Here is a 20,652-nt window from a genome sequence, read left to right as displayed (position 1 = left end):
AGACATCATATTTGAGTGATACATGCCTGCCAGTTTTGTAAGGGTGATACAAAAGTGGAAGTAGTATGTTCAACAGCAGATCCTTAGAAAGCCAAACTCAATATGAAAAAAAAAATGACCCTGACATGAAAGATTTATTTACTAAAAAGAAAAAATGGCATTTTCTCTGTATTCTTTGGAGAATCTGATTTGAACCAAATAAATTTTTGCCAAGGAAAGAGAAGCTATTTAGGACAAGCTTGACATTCATTAGATCTCATGAGGTTATTTCTATGAACAGAGCTAAATATTTGCTCTCTGGAGACTGGATTTCTAAGGATGGATCACACAGGATTTTACCAATTTTTTCTCAATTTACATTTCTACTTTTTAAAACTGAAAGGCTAAAGGTTAAATTTAAAAATTACCRTTTCTATGTGTACAGAATACTAGCTCTTCATAGCCAGTAAGCAGGTTGAGTGTTCTGGTTTGAATTAAGGGTGAATTAAGATAAGAGAGAGCTGASTTGTCTGGTCACTATTATCTGTATCAACAGAAAGAAGAAACTCTGTTTTCATTCTCTGAATCCTCTGTGAGGGAAGCCCATCTCAGCGTTGCTTATGTGCCCTGAAGACACAGCATGTGCCTCCTCAATTTTAAGACTACTCATCAACAGACTCAGAAACAAACTATTGAGGGTGAGATTTCTCAATTTTTCCAGTTTGTTGAGATCCGTATTTGAATTATATACATGATAATCTTTTTACATTTTCAAAAAATTTAAAAATCATGTAAAAATTAATTATGCTAATTCTGCAAAACTGGTGTAGACAGTGTTTGAATTATAATAGAGAATGTTTGAACCATAACAGCATGTAAGAATAAGGAAAGTTGAAGTATCTGTGCCTTTTACATACTACAAGACAGTTTTCAATACTTTATAAACCCTCTTCAGGGTTTCTGATGGGAAAAAGGGATGGGAAGTTGCAAAAGTTAGTAYTGTGACAGGGCACTAATGTGTATAGGAGGAGGCAGCTTGCTTTTGTGAGTGGCCGTACTTCACAGCTGTGCACTTCTTTGAGGTATATTTAAGCCATCTTCAGTCCAGTAGGAAGGTTGATGTCCTTAGAGGAGCCCTAACTATTCAGTCATTTATACTCAAATGAAGGCAAAAAATTGTAACTTCCGAATGCTCAAAAAAAGTGCAATGTATATGAGTAATATCCTGCTCCCTGAATAGATGCACTTACTCCTTTATGGCAAGTCAGAGATGGTAGCACTACCAACCCTGAAGGTCATACTAAAGCAGCCATCAGTTTAGGGCTGTATCAACCTAACCCCTTAGCCTACAGGTTTGAAAAGTCAGTGGACTCCATGCTCCCCCTTCTTCCCGCTCTCTCCAGTGTCCCTGTAGAACATGCAGCTCGCAGGGGTTTTTCCTCATCAAAAGTGGCAATTTCTTCTAAGCATTAAAAACCTTATTATTTAATACAGTTCTGGTAATTTTCTGTTTCTGAGGTTGACCTAGTGCTACCACAGCATTTTTCATACAAAAAGCAAGCTTTGTACTGGCTATATAGAGATATGCACAGAAAAAGAAATAGGCAGCCTGTAATTGTATGCTGTCAAGAAATGTTCATCCACTTTTTTTTTCTCCTGAAGAAAAAGAACAAAGTTTTGAAACTTGGAACTGCCAATCTATTGGTTCAAGAAATATCTAATTAGCATAACAGCAGCAACATGCAAAACAAATTAACTGCTGTAGGTCACAGTGGCCTCCCACTGACACAGATCTAGGCAAAAATTTTTGTTTTGTTTTGCTTTGTTYTAAAGGTTGCTGTGGTCTCTTCAAGTCTCCATTCTCTCACACCATTTACTACCAGCTTCTTACAAGACAAATACTGCAGGAGATGCTCCACAATAAAATACCTTTTAAAGCAATTAAATCTAAGATGTTTGGATGATACCATTTAAAAATCACTTGGTAAGGAAAGTTTCTAGGGAAAAAATGCTTTCCACTGGCACAGCAAAGGCTTAAGCTCTGCCATTGCTTGTGTGAGGGGAGAGACCTCAACCTGCAGAAAAGAGCAAGTTAATGCAGAAAAAGCAAATAGAAATACAACTGGAGTGACAATGGTGCTTTGTAGCCAAAATAAAATATCTTCTATGTAGAAAAAACAGCAAGTAAAAAAGGTAAATAGCTCATTGACTGTTGGGCCAGGTCTTTAGCTTGTTATAGAGCTGAACTCTGCATAGAAAAGAACATCATACAGCTTCTTATATTCCCCTGATACTCAATGCTAGGCTGTTTTTATCTCAGTCCAAGCAATATTTGTGTTGAAAACACACTCCATGTTAGTAGAAGACAGCATAGGAGAACATGATACAGGATCCTGACCAAGGAGTTTCTTGAGAAGGTTTAGCTCAGTTGGTTAGAGCGTGGTTCTGCTAATGCGAAGGTTGTGGGTTCAATCCCCGTACGGRCTATGGTGAGGGTTAGACTAGATGATCTGCAGAGGTCCCTTCCAACCTTACCATTCTATGATTCTATGAGAAAGGAAAAATTGTCTCATGTGAACAACCCAAATAGACTCAATTTCAGCAAATACATCCAGCTTTACAGGACAGATTTGAAGTATATGTGTATTCACAAACATGAAGAATATGTATGCATGCCTTTAACTGGAACAGGTTCTAGAAAAATCCTCAGCATCAAAACACAGCATCTGTCACCCTGTTAAYAAACATAATCAAAGGGAGCACATGTACTCATGGCTCAGCACTCTTGACCCAGCTCTGGAGGTAGGTGGCAGAAACAGCTCGAGGCCACTTTTCTGTTTCCCCTGATCATGGTGCTTACTTCAAACTGACTCTTGCCAGAAGTTACAGTTGTGGCTGGCAGAAAAACAAGAACCGTATTTCATGAAAAATTGGAAAATACTTTTTATTCTATCTTGGAATAAATATGAAACCTTGAGAATTTTGCCAGTGTGCTATCTTAGAACAGTTAATAGYCTAGTATCTTAGGCAGTTACCCAAGAGATGAGTGCCAAAACAGGCAGAATAAGGACTTGAACTTCAGCATCCCATATCCTAAACAAGTTCCCTAATGGCTAAGCTAAAGAGCCAATTGCCATACATCTGGCCCAGTGAATAGTTAATCATTATTTGAAATGGAATATCCCCAAAATAAGACTGAAAGTTACAAGAGCTTGTTCTGATTTGAGAACATCTGTTTCCCACATCCCAGAAATCAGTCTGACCATCCTTCTCAAGTGACACTCTTCCATTTTGATTGCATGCCAGTGAATATTCCTAATGGAAATGTTCAAGTTTCTATTTTAGCCAAAATGCCATTTCCATCATCTAAGACAAAAATCTGCATCTTAGGCTCCAAAGTGAAAACTTAGATTTTAGAGGACTCTTTCATCTGTAATTTTATCAAATGTATTAGGAAAGGTAAACCACATTTACCGAGAGAGGCCTTTTTATCAGATGACAGGTTAGGATATGATGTCACCACCTGGCAATCAAATATTCTCTGTTTACTTAGAATAACGCTCTTGGTACATAAGCTTGGATGGGGAGGGAGGGAATTCACACTTGCAAGAAAAAAAAATGTATATACACTCACAGACATTTGTTTACATACATGATAGGTAGTTCTATAAAAGCTAAAATCAGCTTCTGCATACATCATTATTGTCTTCATTTGGGGCTCACTGTATCTAAATTGATCTTTTGACTTCAACACAGTAGGGACAAATGCGTTTACTTGTAAAACAAAGCAAGACCTGTTCGAAGGTGGACACAATAATCAATCCAGATGCCACAGAGGCACTAAGGCACGTTTACCATTATGTGACCTGTAGGAATAATATATTACACCTTTTGCCAGCAGGAGCCTTGCCAGCTACACCACATCTTTGTCAGCAGTCACAGCTATCCTTCACAACCYTTTGTTCACTGCTTGTTAAGGTGAATTTACAACAGTGGGATACAGCATTTTCTGGAGACCATTCTTCAGTTGTATCTATGTTGATACCACTTCAAGTCAGTACTTACTGTTAAACTGTCCTGTAGATCTTGCCTCTTGCAGTTCCACTCCTAGTTCAGCTTTGTGCAACCTGAAGAATACAGCACTTTGAGCAGGAAAGAAACCTTCTCAATTTTCTGTTTAAAATAAACATTAGAGCCTGTACTTTGTATGGGTGTCATATCTGAAAAGGCCTCCAGAGAAGACTAAACTGGGTTGTAGTACTGTAAAGTGATCCTGCATCATAGGTTTGCAAAAGCACTTGTACTGTTGTAGTGGTGTTGCACAGCAATTAAGATCACTCATGGAAGTTACTAAATTGAGACTATGGAATTACATATGCAGAAAATAACTACAAATTATTCTTTACAGTCTTGGAGGCCTGATTCCCCATGCATGACAGTAGCAGAGCTGGCAGTTATTATTTCTACAAATTTTTAATAACTATTAACAACTTAATTCCCATCTAATCACATTACTAGATTAGAACACGTGTAGTTTTTGTTCTTTGGAATATTAACCCCATTAACCACATTTCAGTTATCATGCCATCAATTCCCTTAAGTCTGTGGTCAGTAACCTATACACAACTGTGGGATAAGATGGTGGCTGCTCTGCCAATTATTTCTTGAACATAGAAACGGTCAGCTGCAAGTTTCAAATATGCCTTCTTTGGCTTCAGTTAGAAGGTAGATGAACATTTCTCAGTAATGTAATTCTAAGCTGCCAGTAATCAACTAAGATGTCCACTGCCCTACCATAACTCTATTTCCAACTGACAGAAAGGTCACTTTTGGACTTGATCTATTAGAGTCTAGGAGCCTTTTTGTATCAGTCTCAATATATGCTGTATACACAGTATATATATTATGCTGTATACTCTATACCTTGCTTTGCTGGATTTCTTTCTATCACCAGGAAGATGAAATAAAGGAAGGAAGCAAGACAGACAAAAAGCAATGATGTACTCTGTACTGCATTGCAGTATTTGCTTCAGAAGATTAATTACAATAATACAATTAAGATTGTACCATTCTCATATTTGTAGTTCCCCCATCTATAAATTACCACTATTGAAGTGGAGGAAGCTGTGATGTAGTTCCAAAAGCTACTTACTTACTTATAACTGCTCTTAAACTGTAATTCAGAAATGAGAAGGAGGTATGGAATTTACAGTTTTGATATAACTAAGGTGCTCAGGTAAATGAATATTATTCTAAAGGCTCTCAAAATACTAAATATTGCAAAAAAAAAATTCTATCTGAAGTTGCTGCCAAACCTTGTCATTATTATTTTTAAATTTTTACTTTGTGATTTGAATATTCAACTAGATTTTCTTACAGTCTTTATATGAGCAATTTATACCATTGTTTCAAATTAAGAAAATAAATCTGTGAGGAATGTTTCAAATAATATGTCTATTCTTTATAGTCTACTAAATGTTGTTTTCCCAGACAAATGATACTAACTTTRGCTAATTTCGTGGTCACCTCATGAGGTGTTTTTTATTTGTTTTCAATTATAAGAGTGTCTAAATGAATACATCAGTAGCTAAGCTTCAGCTCAAGTGCTTCTGCCCTCCCTCTCACCCCACCCTGATGATAATCAAAACCCAACTTCAGATACTTTGCTAGAGAGATCTCCCGTTCATTAAGCATAGAACCAGGTCACGGTCACTAGCTTTTTTCCAGCCACCTAATCATGTCCAGTGTTAACTGTAGACACCTAAATCTTCTCTTTTCCTTCTCTTAGTGATGCCTTTAGGGGAGCTTGGGGAATAACTAGTCCTGCTCACTCTTTGCTCTTCTCAGCTCTTTGCATTCAGGCCCACTAAGATGTATGTGTTGACACAGAGCAATGCTTATGGTGGTGAAGATCTCTAAAATTTATCCCTGGCATTAGGAAGACAACACAATTTCTTAGAGATTAAAAGTATGAAGATTCATTATCTTAGTCCAAAGCAACATTTGTAAATGCCAAAGCATACAATATAAACATGGGGTTTTTTTTGTTGAGTTTTCCCACCACAACCTTTGTGTTTTACAGTTCAGGGAGCCCATCTCAATTCTTATTGAGGTCAAGGGCCTAATGCTATGCTTCAAGCTACTGCCCAATATGTATTTTTAAGTTCTAGTTTATGAGTGATGATACCAGTATTAAGATTGAATACTAAGTTCTCTTAACGAATAATGATCTGTGAAAGATTTCTCTGCTCAAACAATTTATTGAAACTGATTTCTTACAGATAATTTCCCTAAACTGTCAAGAAATGCAAATGTCATATTTTTCATAAATAACATCCAGAGGTCAAGCAGAAAAAGACCCAGAGATAACAGATTTAAATGATGAGTCTGGAGAAACACCACACATGTTGTTAGGCTAAGGACATTTCTCCTATCAGCAACGTAATGCCAGTGTGATAGATGGGACAAGTATGGGTCAGAGTGCCCAGATTCAGTGACTGAAGTTTCTTTTGAAGAGAATGGGCAAGAACTGATATTAGACTGATAGGCCTAATTTTATTTTGAGGAGATAATCTGAGGTCAAATGACTTAACCTGGCTTTGCTTAAGTCATGGACAGACCTGGGCTACCAATCAAAACTAATATAATCAGCAGAAAAAAGTAAAAATATACCAAGCTGGAGATAGAGTTCCTTACTGGAATGTATATGAATTATTTGCCAGTTGTATACTGGCTTATAGACCTATTTAAGCACACAGAGGCCTTCATAAGCTCTAGTGAGACTATTAAATATATATTATATATATAAATATATATATTTTATATATGTATATATAAAAGAAAGGTCTGAAGAATCAGATTTTGAACTTTCTAACTCTGAACATATTAGAAGGACAACAGTTCTCCGGGGAAGAAAAAAAAAGTTGGCATGCTAGGAGGCTGTTTCTGCCAGCTGGACCAAGTCTCCAGTTGGTACTGATTCATGAAACAGTTATTTACTAGCTGTATTTAAACAGCAGTCATTTAATAGCAGCATTTCACAATAAAGAAAATATTTTGTCTGAAAACAATCTTGAGGCAGGAGGGCTCAACAAGCAGTTTGAAAGAAGATGAGAGTTCARATGATCTCAAATTGGAGACTGATATGAAACAAACAAGATAATTCATTGAAGATAATGCAAAACATTCAGCTTYGGTAGGCATAAACAATTGCACAAATACAAGGGGAAATGACTGAGTAAGAACGATTCAGAGAAGGATCTAATGCTTACATTTGTATCAAAAGCTGAACTAAGTCAACAATATTGCAAACTATGCAGTGTTTGTTCTCCCAATGATCTATACTTGGAGGTGTAAACAGGAGCATCACTTGGGAGACCCCTTCCATTTTTTTCTCTTTTSCACATCTCAAAGAAAGAGATCGATTATCTGAAAAGAGCTGGATAATACGTACGTATAGAAACATAAAAAGAAACTATTTGGTTTGTGGTCTAGATACCAGCAGGCTGAAAGCATGACATGATAAGAGTTTCCAAATGAGTGGAAGTTTGTTAAAGAGAGGACAACTCACATTTTTCTGTCACTCCCCAGGGTAACTCAAGAAGTATTGAACTTAAATTGCAACAAAGCAGATTTAGGCTGGACATTAGGAATATCTAGTATTGATTACCTGAAGAAGTTACAGAATCTCTGTCTTTGGAGCTGTGTAAGATGGACACACCCATCAGTAATGTTTTTCAGATGAACTGATCATATTCTTCAGGTAGAGGGATAGCTAAGATGACCTTCAGAGGTACCTCCCAACCCTTTTCATTATCATCTTTTGTGCTTGCCACAGAAAACAATATTAGGGAAAGGATTAAAAACCTGCAGATAATCCCCAAGTCATTGCATCTAGATACATGACTTATTAGAATAGCAATAAGTTTGATAAATATTTCAGGGATCAAAAGAAACAGCCCGACAGGTGTTCCATCAACTACAGACCATTAAAGCTAAACAAAGAAAGTAGATACTCTATCTTGGAAAGAATCAACAGTATGCAGTAGCAGTAATCAACAGTATGGCCTTCCAGCCACGTTCAGGACCAATTACTAGCTGACTATGTTTCCTGTCTTATTACAAGTATTAGCTCAACCTTCATTTGTTATAATGCTTATTTCTTACCGTTTCCTCCTTACTCCATCACACAGCAGTTACAGTTCTATAAACACGAGTGCAATTCATCACAAAGACTATTATAAAAACTAAAATAATTGTTAATAGTAACACAATAGTGAAAAACAAATTTCCATACATCTACAAACCATGCAAAGATAAAGCAGACAGGACATCCATCTAGCAGGTATTCATTTTTCAGCTGAGAAGTGTCAACACCACAAGTTAGTTATACAACTCACTTCCTTCAAACAAAATGAATTCCAGAACCCATACTCCCAACTCATCATTTATTCGCCTTGGATCATGGGCAAGTGCAGAAAAAAATGCATTTCTACTGCTTCAGCTTGAATTCAGCTCCATTTAATAGCTGAATAAAACAGCAGTTTGCTGATGTAATAAAAATCTCTGAAAGCTGCTGTGCTACATGGTGAAAACCATCTGGAAGCAGCATTCCAGGATTTTCATGACTGTAAAATAGCCTGTAATGATCATTATTCACAGACTTCTATTGCTCTCCATCTAGAGGGTAAATAAGCAAACTAGAACACAGTTAAACTTTACAAGCACAATGAATGAAAACAAAAATGTTGTACTAAGCTTCTCTTATGTTCACTCTTCTAGCAACTTAATTATGTTATGCACATGAGGTTAACTTACTGTGGTAGGTGGGGGCTAAAGCTTTTGGAGCTGAATTCCAGGCCTGTGGCATCACCAGCTTCTGAGAGACCATGATGTGTCCCATGGTGATGAAAGAGAACATCTTAAAATAGAAGTGGATTTGYTACAATTTTGCTTAACTGTCAAAGGTGCTACGAACGCTAAATATGATGTTTTGGAAGTACTTCTTAAATGAAGGACAAGAGCAGGTAATGTTTTCAAATGCACCCTTATCTCTAAGGACCTTTGTTGTGCTTCATTCTCACAGAAAGTCAACAGGAGTTGGTGCTTGTCTGTGCAGCCTCATTCAAGTCGAGTTAAATCAAATTAACTAAAGTGAAAATTACTATGAAATTAAAGATCATTAAATTCTTTCAAAGACTCCTCATTCAGAAGTAAAGTGGCTTTTGTCAGTTCTTGTTTTAATTTGTTTTGGAGGTGTTCTAGTATTCATTTTGGCAAAACATCAACCCTCGGACTTTTTGTCCCAAAGGCGCAAAGACTCAGATTAGAACCAAAAGAAATCAGTATAGAGTTTGACAAAGCTTTTAGGAAAAGCAAATGAATATATAAATGATTTTATAATCCAGAAACCTCTCAAGAAAATAAATTAAGCTGTTACTTGCTGGTGTAGAATCAAACAGGGCTGGAAGGGATCTCGAGAGGTCCTGTAATCTGCATCCAGCCCCAGGTCAGGATCAGTAATATCCATGTCATTCAAACAGATGTCTCTGTCCTGCTTTTATAGGTCTCTAGCAAGGAGGATTCCACAGCCTCTCCAATCAATCTATTCTAGTTCTTCTCTATTTGGAGTTAAAAAGATCCTAAATACCTTGCCTAATACTCCCTTGCTGCACTTCACTAAAGTGAGTTGTTCACCTCTTCTTAGTGGTGGACTAAAGTAATGAAAAAAAAACATAATTACATTTTCAAGCTTTCAAAGGATAAGTAAAGCATTTTATTCATAGCATCTTTAGAAGATAAAACCAGTYAATTTACTAAGCAGTGAGCTGGAAGGAAACACTGGGCAGTGCTGTATTCTGTTAGATATGTTTTTTTACTGCAGACAATATGCAGATACACAACAGGAAAATGCGGCCCACAAATGTTTTCATGATTCTAGCAGCACTTTAAATATTGATGCTTGTCTGCAAAAGCCAAGATAAACAACTATTACGGCATAATAGTATTATTGAAAAAAATTTCTCTTCTGTATCTCAGATTGTGTAGAAAGAATGAGAATGGAATTTTCTTCTGTGTCCTATAACCCTATACCTTAGCACTGGTGCAATGCAAATTCTAAAGCAGGTAAATAATACAGTATAGTAGAACAGCCATGTCACAGGGTKGTTCTTTTTCTAGACCAGCTCAGAAGAACTGAGCAGTTTCACTCAGGAATACRACTCCTACCATGGCATAGTACCTCTGGCTGTGATGGTCTCTGGTCTCTTCTTAGGACAGAAGGAATACGTTTTTTGCCGTCACCAGGCACTGCAGTTCAGAGAAGCAGTCTAGTATAGCCCAGTCTAAAGTGATATATCCATTTTTTGAAGGTTTGTGTCCACCTAGCAAGGCACCTACCTGTAGGAATTCAAAAGCAGCTGAGATCAGCCCGTTTTGTTAGCATCTAACCTGCTTTAAGTTTTTTTTTTTTAATATATATATAACCCTGTAAAGCATTTTACTTAATGATGTTGATGAAAATAATGATCATATTTTACCTAAAGATAGTTAGGGGAASAAAGAAAATTCTACCCACTATTCCAGCAAAAAACTGCAGGAGTCTCAAAACTGAAGTTTGTTTGTTTACATTCCTCTTAAGAGGGAAAGAAGCATCAGAAATATCCAGTGAAATGCATAGGCCATAGAATGGCATGCAGAAAAAAATGCACAGCTAACATTAATAAAGGAGCACAAATGTGGAACAAAGAAATCCAAAAAACTACCAACATTTAAAATATACATTATGAAATGGTGGGTTACATGGCCAAATACTAATCCAAAAGGATGTTTTTGTTCCTGTCATCTTACCTGTGGTTCTTTTCCTGTGCTTTCCTTTAAGTAGAAAAAAATATGACAGTATTTTTAGTTGATCCACCRAGTGAGAAGAGAGATACTGACTTTTGCAAAGTTGTTCATTCTTCATCTTTTTCTCTCTTAGCAAAATTCTGTTATCTGTTCATTGTATATCACACAATAAGATCTTTCTTATATTTCAGCAGATTTTTGAAGAAGTTTTTATGATTTTTGTTTCTTTGCTTCAGATTTTGAACGAGAAGTTCCAGCCTTTAAACAAGATTTGCAAATGCCACTATGAAATTCAGCAGTTTCTTGTATTTGCAAGGATAACCGCAYAATAATGCAAGAAAGAACATTATTGATACAGTAAGCTATTTTAAGAACCAATTCAATGCCAAAAAGAAGTGCAATGATCTGTGTTCTGCTATTTGAAAAATGCCCTTGAAAGTGTGACATCTACCGAGGTAAAAGCAAAGAAAGAGTAATTCCACATTTAAATCCTTCTGTATTTGTTACCAGTTTGGCACAGCTCCAGCAGCAGAGTGCTCTGTGCAGCACAGAATAACATACGTGAGCACTAATTTGGTGGCATAACAAGATATATAGCAGCAGGAATAACCAGAATACTTCACAGTTTCTATCTTGAGCTAATTTCTGCTTTTTCTAGTTATACACTATATATTGCTATCTGTTTTGAAAAAAGATTCACTTCTATACAGTTACTACTGTACTTTTTCTTCCTCTATATTTGAAGGGGGGGGGTTGGTTTTTTTTTTTTTTTTTTTTTTTTTTTTTGGTAATAAAGTCTGCAAGCATCACTGTTCAAATTATTAAAATCCCAATATCCCCACCACAAATGCAGAAGTCTGGAACTTTCTTCGTTGACTAGAGAATGAGCTGGCAAAGCTAAAAGCTTAAGCCAAGCTTTTAAGATTTTTCTGATTCCACTCTTCCATTTTTTCCTCTCTCTCTCTCTCTAAATCTTGGAGTAAAAGAAGATTAGTGCAGATGGATGAAAATATTTTTTCCACTTCAGCATTTGCTGTCACTATCCAGTACTAAGCACGTTCTCATATGGTGTCACTGAAAAGATGGAAATTCCTACATTTCTCTTAAATATAATAATCTTGCCTCTTCTCCCCACTGGAAAAAAAAAGAAGAAGAAAAGAAAAGAAGAAAAAGAAGAGAAAAAAAGGAAAAAGAAAAAACCCTGGCTGTTTATTTCGGCCTGAGTTTCCTGCCATTTATCCTGCAGGAAAACCTGTAAACATAGTAACGTCTCAAATTGATGCCTTGCCTTATATTAAAGTTCAGCTGGCTTCCTGTGCACCACACTACAGCAATCAGTTTCTGGCTCACTGTGCCTAGCCAGTAAATTGACCTGGACATGGGAAAAATGAAAATATGCAGACTTAAAGTAATCCCCCTTGCCGAGCACTCAGGCACCCGGCTGGATTAGCCGTGGGGGAAGGGGGCGCCTAGCCATGGGAAGGCCTGCAGGGACCTGATCGCTGCCTCTTTTAGTGTGGTTTCAGGCTTGTGTATCTTGAGGGAGTTACAGTAGTGCAGAACTGGAAAAACAAGGTAGGGGATCAGGCCCCTTCAGCTGCAGGTTTTCTTGATTATGATTTTGAGTACAGTCACTCACAGCTATAGTGATTTACACGTTCCATTAACTAAGTCAATACAATGCAACACTTACCTATAGGTATCTAAATTCTGTATTTAAGCAATTGTATTTGCCAGTTGACATGACCAACCAAAGAGAGGGTGAGGGGAGGAAGGAAAAAAAAACCCAGCTTGATGCTTCTATATTTTTCTGCTATTACATTTGCAGTATGTAAGAGATGTAAACAGGTAACTTTCTTCCCAGAATTTTAACTTAGAAAAGAATCAGCCTGTGAATAATTTCATTTTCCTAATAAATACTTGGATTACAACTGAGTTCAGTCCACAAGGATCAACCACATTTGTAAGTAAAAAGTGGTCACATACACACTGCAGGATTCAATGTACCAGCATTAAATGCCATTAAAACACTCACATCTCCAATGGGAAAGAAAAGCATCTGCTTTAGTCAGTCATAGGAGCACAAGTTACTATCATTATAAACTGCCAACAAAACTAAGTTGTACCCAGGTTATTTAATGCTATTTTAAAATAGTATTTCAATTACTAAATATTTGCATAATTATTATTAGAAACCAAATTTATTTTCAGTTGGAAAATACAAACTTTAATTACCACGTGACCTGCATAAGGAGAAAGGAAATAAACTTTCAAATCAAATCTGATCTAAACAAACCATTTTTACTATTCTTAACGAGGATATTTTCAATTGTAAAGCCCATGGATTATCTGAGAAAACACGATGAAAAACACCGCAACATTCAGCAGCTCTGCAGGCTACCAGCACATGTGGATGCTGTGAGGATTCTTAGCGCATGCACAGCACACTTGGTCCCTTGGCTTCCCTGCCCCCAATTCCCCTCCTGCAGTGCTGATCCCCTGGCTCCACAAAGCCCACCCCTTCTAACCCAGTAGCCTCCCAGGCTGCTCTGATTTTACATGGGCTGCAGATTATTGAGGCAGGGATTACATGGTTAAAAACAAGATGCACACACACCTTGTATTCTTTTTACAGAAACATGCATAACAYTAGACGCTTTATATAAAAGCAGCTTTTTATAAGAAACGTTCTTCTGAGGAAGGGCTTAAATACACAGAAAAAAACCAGAGGTACCTTCTCTTTCTTGTCAGAAGTCAAATACAAGTTTTTGGGGATCCCCCAGTGTCAGCTACAGACAGAAGTCAGGCTTAGCTTTGTTATAACTTTCTGACCCTTACAAGCAGAACAAGAATAAGATTCTTCCCATTTCCTTTACCATTTCTCATCACAGATCTGAAGCTGATTTTTAAATGCATCCGGGCAATAACCTAAAGCAAGGTTCAACTGAAGTGAATTTTGAAGTTCTCTATTCAGGAGGTACCTCAAAAATCTATCTTTAACTGGTCAGGAAATTCATCTGCTCCTCCACAGATCAGAGCTGAAGCACACAATTGCGCCAAACTACTGCAAGACCCACCTTTTGCTGCGAATGACATTATGGAAGAAGTTTGAAAACAATACTTGAGAAGCATGTGTAACGGTATCTTTCATAAACCATTTACACAAGCTTGTTTGGAAGTATGGAGTCCCTTAGCCAGCCCTCTTCCTCAAAAAAATGGCCTCCCCTGGTCTTTATCTCTTATCAYCTCCTGAAAAAGTAGACATTAAAGTTCACTGAAAGGTTCCCCCTCCCCTGCCCCCAATACACTAGCAAGCGTATCCTTCTTGGTAGCACTGCCTGACAACGGAAGTTGTTCCTACCGCATCTTCCTGCCACGCTAGGAAGTAATGTGTCTTTATGACACTGGATAGTGGAGAAGAACAAGCTGAAGGTCCTCTCATAGCTCAGATTCTGAGATAAATTACAAATTTGTTGGATTAATTACAAATGTTGGGATTAGCTGAAATTCTGTTTTGCATATGAAAGTATTCACTAATCCTGACAATCACAAACCAAATGCGATAAGCTAGTTCACCCATGATTAACTTAACACACGCAAAGAATCTCTCCGGAAACACTGATCCTGAAATAAGCACTTCTATGCAACTCACAGTAATCTAACTGCTTGGCTTTATAGCAAAATTGAACTTCTAGCTTCTAACGTTTATACTCAGAAATTCTGTACTGACCTGGAGAAAAAAAAATTCTTTTCCTGTCCCTGTTTACGATATTAAAGATATTGTAAACAACGTATTAAACAATTTAAAGTAACTGCAACTGAATCTCTGTGACAACTGTTCTGGCATCTGTTAAACTTTTTTCCAGCTGTTTATATATATATAAAAAAAATACAATGGACAAATATACTTACTGAATACTAGAAATCAGCATAAACATCAGCAGATTAAAGCATAAGCCTGCAGAAATTTTTGCATTACCACAAATGTTTGGTCAAAAAGAAAAAAAAGGTATGTTGAGTTTACTAAAAGTGCTAAATTCTTAGGAAATCCAAATCTACATCCTTATCCTAATTGTACCGTGACTGTTGGCTATCTAACAACCATTAGATTTTACCCTGAAAGTCCTTCCAATGCTGTATATGGCAGAAAGAATGATCTCTATTCCATTTTTACAGATAYACAGCTAAGCTCAGCTTGCAGTTTTGGATCCAAATCCAATTTCTGAAGACAAAGAAAACAATTATGAAAGCATAAGATGTCTCTATACACTTGATTGGGTGAAGTTAAAGTTTYCAATGCATATGTCTCCATTGATCAGACCTTTGCTACCTACATATAAGGAGGAAACTGTCATTAAATGAGGAAGTTTGGAGTGAAAGAGTAGGCTGTCATGGTTGGGGAAAAAAAAACCCTATTACTAAGAGGTATTATTTCTATAAATATGCATTATTTATGACACTTCTCCTTTGATTGCCTCCATTTTTAACAGTTAAAGACAAATCAAAACCCCAGCATCTTTGAAACTGAAAGGTTAAATATGTATCTGAATGCTTTTAAAGTCATATTTTGTATGATATTGCTAAACAAAACTTTACTGCTTATTTTGGCTGAAATCAATAAACAAGAAATTCAAAATTCATTCACAGAGAATTTATTTGGAGCAAAGAACTAATAATGTTCAAATAACATTCTAAAATGACTTTCTGGCAAATGCAGTCACGTATTTAAAGTATCCTCTGCTCCTGTTCCGGTTAAGATCCTGACCACAGAAGAGTGAGATTATATAGCAAGTTACATGATGTTTAGCAGAACCTATTTTCTGAAAGAGAAGAGACAGGAAAATACTCACTATGCTTGTTTACTATCATCAATGTTTATGCCACATATGTTTTGTCATATGCTAGAATGTTGACACAAATAACTGGACAGCATAGCTCCACTACACAAATTATTTTTAAAATCAGAAGTAGAAGCACAAACTTTACARAAAGAATGCTACGTTCTCAAAAGCAGTTCAGGGTCACCTTCCTTACACTGCATTTAGTGTCACATGGTTTCACATTGTTTAATGTAACAATTCAGTATCTATTTTAGATAAGACATCCTCAAAGGTCTGAAAATACCTCTTATCCTGTGAAATAGGAAGAGGTAGGTAATTCTGTTTGAAGCCAGACTTCCAAAAGTCTTCAGTCTGTTCCTATGTCAGGTCACCAGACTACTGTGTTTCAAGTTTTCCCTCCAGATTTTTCATGGATAAGAAGATATAAAAGACTGTTCCATCAAGGACAAACACTATTTCAGCATGTAATCAAACAGCCTTGTTACATCTAGGTAAGTTTTAAGAGATACTGTAAATAGAAGCAGATTTTATGCTTACTTCACACATAAAACACTATCGATGCAACGGAAAACAAATACATTGGAAATAATTCATTTTGGTTTTGACTTGTAGTTCTTGGTTTGCACCTGGTAGCTTATTTTTACAAGGTCTTTGCAGCATAATTGGTGTCATTTTACTGTAACTTTTGCTATAGCCATTTCATCATRTTTTTACATTTCCAAGCAAAAAAGCAATCTCTCATAACGATGAAAACCCTGTATATCTCAACACCAAAGCAAAATATATATACTCTTAATTATTAAAGTTTCAAACCTAAGGAAATAACACAACTACAGCAAACAACCTGTTTTGTAGGTACTTGATCATTTTCACATGAGACAGAAGTCATGTCAGTTCTACTCTCCCTCCACTAACAATAGAGGCTACTAAGATCCCCTTCTCAAATACATTTGAAATATGCCTAGACCTTGTGTGTGAATCTACGAACCACCAGTCGACACTAATAAACAGAGTCAGCTGATGACTTCTTGCATCTGCTGGGGATCCGAAATACCAGAGTCTAATCTCTGAGTGTCTGTTCAGAATCTGCAGAGTGGTTTCCACCATTCAAGCAAATGGTACCTGGATTTCAGGAAGCCATCTGTGCTGACGAGTAATAATACAACAAGCCCAACTGATACCACTGCAGCTTTTACGATTTCAGCCACTTGGTTAGTGCAGACTTCTCATGAGAAAGTTTGAAGAGTCAAGATCAATGGCATTCCCACACACTGTCTGGTGCCACCACACCTGAGGTGATCAAAGTAAGATGAACAAAATGAATTTTATTGGCTACATTAGTCATACCTTTCATGATGAACAGAAGTTTAGTCTAAAGCAGCATCTTGTTAGGAACCCTGTGTTTTGATTGTATCCTGTAACAGCTTTTTCACCATAGCTATTACAGGCTACCTATGTGCAATTAGAATTAAAGTTTGAGAAGGCTGCACTCTACTGAACAGCAAGGGTCATGTCTGTCATCTGTAATCAGAAGCCTATGATATAATATGCAAAGCCACATTAGCTTTGTGATCATTTAATTTTCCTTGCCAATCCCTTAAGATCAGTTTGCATGTAACTTTATATATAAAGTTATACAGATTTCTGAAACTAGTCAGCTGGTAAGCAGTTCCCAAAGTTCAGTATTTACACTGAGCTTTGCTCTTTCACGTGTATATATCGCTAAGAGGCAGTATCTGTCTGCTCTGCTAGCTGCACAGACTTATTTCATGTTTACACGTAACTAACATTTTACAACTTTTTTTTTTTTTTTTTTTTATCTCTCTTCTCCCTTGTGCTGAATCTTAAAGCACACCGATTTCCTCAGTCAGCAATGATAACATGGGGACAGCTTCACTGTGAAAGAACTTGCATTGATTTTCTAAAGGGAATTAGACAAGTAATTCTCCTGGCACCTACTACAAAGCCTTGTCAATAATCAGGGCTCTCATAACTACAGGATGTCTCTTCAGGGCTCTATCAAAACAAGCAAACCGCCTGCCTTCTGGAGGCATGACCCAGACCCCTACCATGCTTCTGACTTAGCCCTGCTCTGCTACAAGAGAAACTGCTTTTTGTCCACCTGGATCCCTTCCCCTTCCRGCACACAGCAGGATTAAAGAGGAAAGTGAAGGTGGCAGACTCCTCAGACACCAATACATCTCACTGCAACCCTACAAATACTAGCATATACTTACACCTTGCCTTAAATACAGAAACTCAAGGACCATATAGTCTCCCACATATATTCTAATCATTGTTCATTTAAATTTTAAGGCAACCTTTATTTATTTATATTATACAACAGGTTCTTTTATTACCTTGGTATCACTGTGTTTGATCATTTCTTTTAACAACTGCTTTCAAGCTGTATTATAGTGCAGTGTTATGGCTGGCTAGCAATTCAATCACTAATAGCCAGTAAATGAGTAATTTTCCACTGCTGCAATGTTCTACCAATGACTTAAGAAAACAACAATAAAAGTTAAACATAAATTAGACTGTCAAGAATATGTTTAGGAATAGTCCAGAATGAGATCATTACTGAGTAATGCATGCTCATTCAGAAAAAATTAACAGCTTTCAGAACCACCTTAATTAGAAGAGAGGTTTGTTTAAAATACAACCTCTGAAAGAATTTCACTTTACTGAAGAAGTAAAAATATATTTTTTTAAAATGTAAGCATTCTTTATCAGTTCCTTTATTATTTATACAAATAAATTTATTATTTGTGTTAAAAAATTATCTGTATGAATTGTAAAAAGTTTACTTACAGATAAGAGTTCTGAACCTAAGAAACCAAAATAGCCATTAGGAACTTGAAAAGTGCTAAGTGGTTCAAGGACAGAAAAGCTGTATTTGAAGCAAATCAATGCTGCTGAGGCACGGAAGTCTCAAACAGTCTGTGATGGAAATAAACTAACACAGTAGAMCTCTTAAAACTGTTTCTATAGTTTCATCTACTTTACCAATAACTCTCAAGCTCTGGGTACCTGTATTTACAATGCTCTCCACATGAAGGATCTTTTATTATCAAGTCTCATTATAACACAGCTGTCTAAAGACTATTCAATATGATGTCAAAACGGGGCTTGACTSTATGTCTGAGTGACATGTGAGTTGCAGCACCTGTAACCAAGTACTATGTGCAGTACAAGTCTTGTAAGTTGTCTTGCAAGTCATGGCAAATACTCCTAAATCTGTGAAAGGATTTTCTTCTACAAATGATTTAGTTTAGGTTTTTTGCTTTAGCCGCTCTTCCAGCTATAGAGCGTGCATCTCTCCATACATTATCAGTATTACCATTCTGTCAGGTCTACCATCAGTTCACTCATCAGCTATTATAGTACAGGAAATTTTAGCAGTTTTAGACAGAAGAGCATTTCTTTCCAAAAGATCTGCAGGGAAATTCTGAAAATAACCACATAAGCAGGTAGGAGCACTCTCTCTTACAGTCAAAAGCAAAATGGTTATTTCTCCATTTTTGAGCAGCTGATGAAAATTGGGGGACATCTACAGCCCTTTTTCTCCTTGTCAGGAATGGAATAAATCTTGTTTAAACTGAAGGGCTTTTTGTCTGCTGTGAATAGACACAATCCTCTTTTCTTATATATTTTTTTTATTTTACTTTTCCCCGGTACAGACTTCTGCAGCAACACAGTGGCTTTTGTCTCCTCACTACAGCATGGATACACAACTTTGGAGAGGGCAAAAMGAGAAAGCAACACCTGGAAAACATCTTCAATCCAAGCAGAGATCCAGTTGACTCTACTTACTTAGAGATAGCACGTACAATCAGAGCACAAAGTAATAAGGATTCTGTGTTTAAAAGTGTTTTGAGAAACTTTACTGCTGCTACAAAAACAAACATGTTCTGTGGTCTGCTCCAAAATGTGCTTACTGAAAGCCAACATAACAAAGTCACCTCTTCCATGGTTGAAGCAACTCACATGACATTAATTAAAAACAATTAAGACATCAATGGACATTCCAAGTCCCTAAGAGGTAGTACTCACAGGTGAGAAGATTCAACTATCCAAGCAGAGGTAAAATAAATCCTAACAAACTACTAAGGAGACTAAACCCCCCCCCCAAAAAACCAAACAAACCCAGTGTACTCTTAACTGTAGCACAACTAGKGGAATCACACCTTCAAAATGCTATCTACCATAAAGTAATTACTCCGTTAACTCTTGTGACTGCTACCTGCTGATCCCTGGAAAATGGATTTAAAAGGAGGCTCAGCACATTCTAATCTTTTGGTAATGCCCAGAGGCATTTGATTYAGGGGCCAGGCAGGTTTCTGTAGTATTCCTGCCTCTAACCTACTGGGTGACCTGAGACAAATCACTGAACTAGAAGATGTCTTTGGGAATGCCTGCACCTGTCATGAAGTCACATGCAAACACCTAGGTCTGGCACAACTTCCCATGTGCTGCAGACATGTCCTTTCAGTGACCAAGGCACTCTGTTTCAACCAGAAGCCAGTTGATGTACTGCTCCTAGACTTCGGACACAACGTGCAAGGCAGGGGAAGGAGGTCAGATCACAAAAACAGTGAACCTGTGTTAAGGCAGTTATCCTGTCTCCAGTTATACTGGTTACACTACTGCACACATGCAGCATTTACTGCTTCTACTACTGGAAGCTCATCACTGCTGTTCTATGTGGTGCAGTCCTCATCTCTGGGGTGGAAGACACTCAACAGAATCTGAATTAGTTATCTGAATCTGCCCACTGTAACCCTGTTGTTAGCAGTGAATGGATACATCACACCACAGCTCACAGCTGGAGCAGCCATAATGGTCCTTAATGATCTTATTCCTACGCAGGTCAAGTGGAGCTTGACCAACCTTCCTGGTAGAAATTTTCTTAGTAGCGCCTCTGACAAAAATCCTGTTGTGGGAAGAGGCCTACGAGCTCATCAAACTTGAGCTCAAACATCAC

At 37.2% G+C, this 20,652-nt stretch overlaps 1 protein-coding gene and 1 long non-coding RNA gene across 4 annotated transcripts in view; one reads left to right on the top strand and one right to left on the bottom strand.

The window, feature by feature from the left end:
- Positions 1-20,652, bottom strand: part of RORA (RAR related orphan receptor A) — a 384,486-nt gene that overhangs the window by 234,104 nt on the left and 129,730 nt on the right. The gene's annotated exons all lie outside the window — the stretch shown is intronic.
- LOC146596580 (uncharacterized) overlaps positions 1-20,652 on the top strand; it is a 30,502-nt gene that overhangs the window by 3,493 nt on the left and 6,357 nt on the right. The window contains exons 2-3 of one of the 2 annotated variants that reach the window (XR_014895616.1): positions 536-677; positions 9,065-9,133. This is a non-coding gene — a long non-coding RNA (uncharacterized LOC146596580). Of the gene's footprint in view, positions 1-535; positions 678-9,064; positions 9,134-20,652 lie in introns of those variants that run through there. The other variant, XR_014895615.1, reaches the window with a different exon arrangement.

The sequence above is a fragment of the Rhea americana genome, unplaced genomic scaffold (genome assembly GCF_003343005.1).
Source record: "Rhea americana isolate MKP2758 unplaced genomic scaffold, rheAme1 scaffold_2, whole genome shotgun sequence".
Lineage (NCBI taxonomy): Eukaryota > Metazoa > Chordata > Aves > Rheiformes > Rheidae > Rhea > Rhea americana.
Note: the sequence above shows the minus strand (reverse complement) of the source record. Positions and strands in the feature narration are given on the sequence as shown.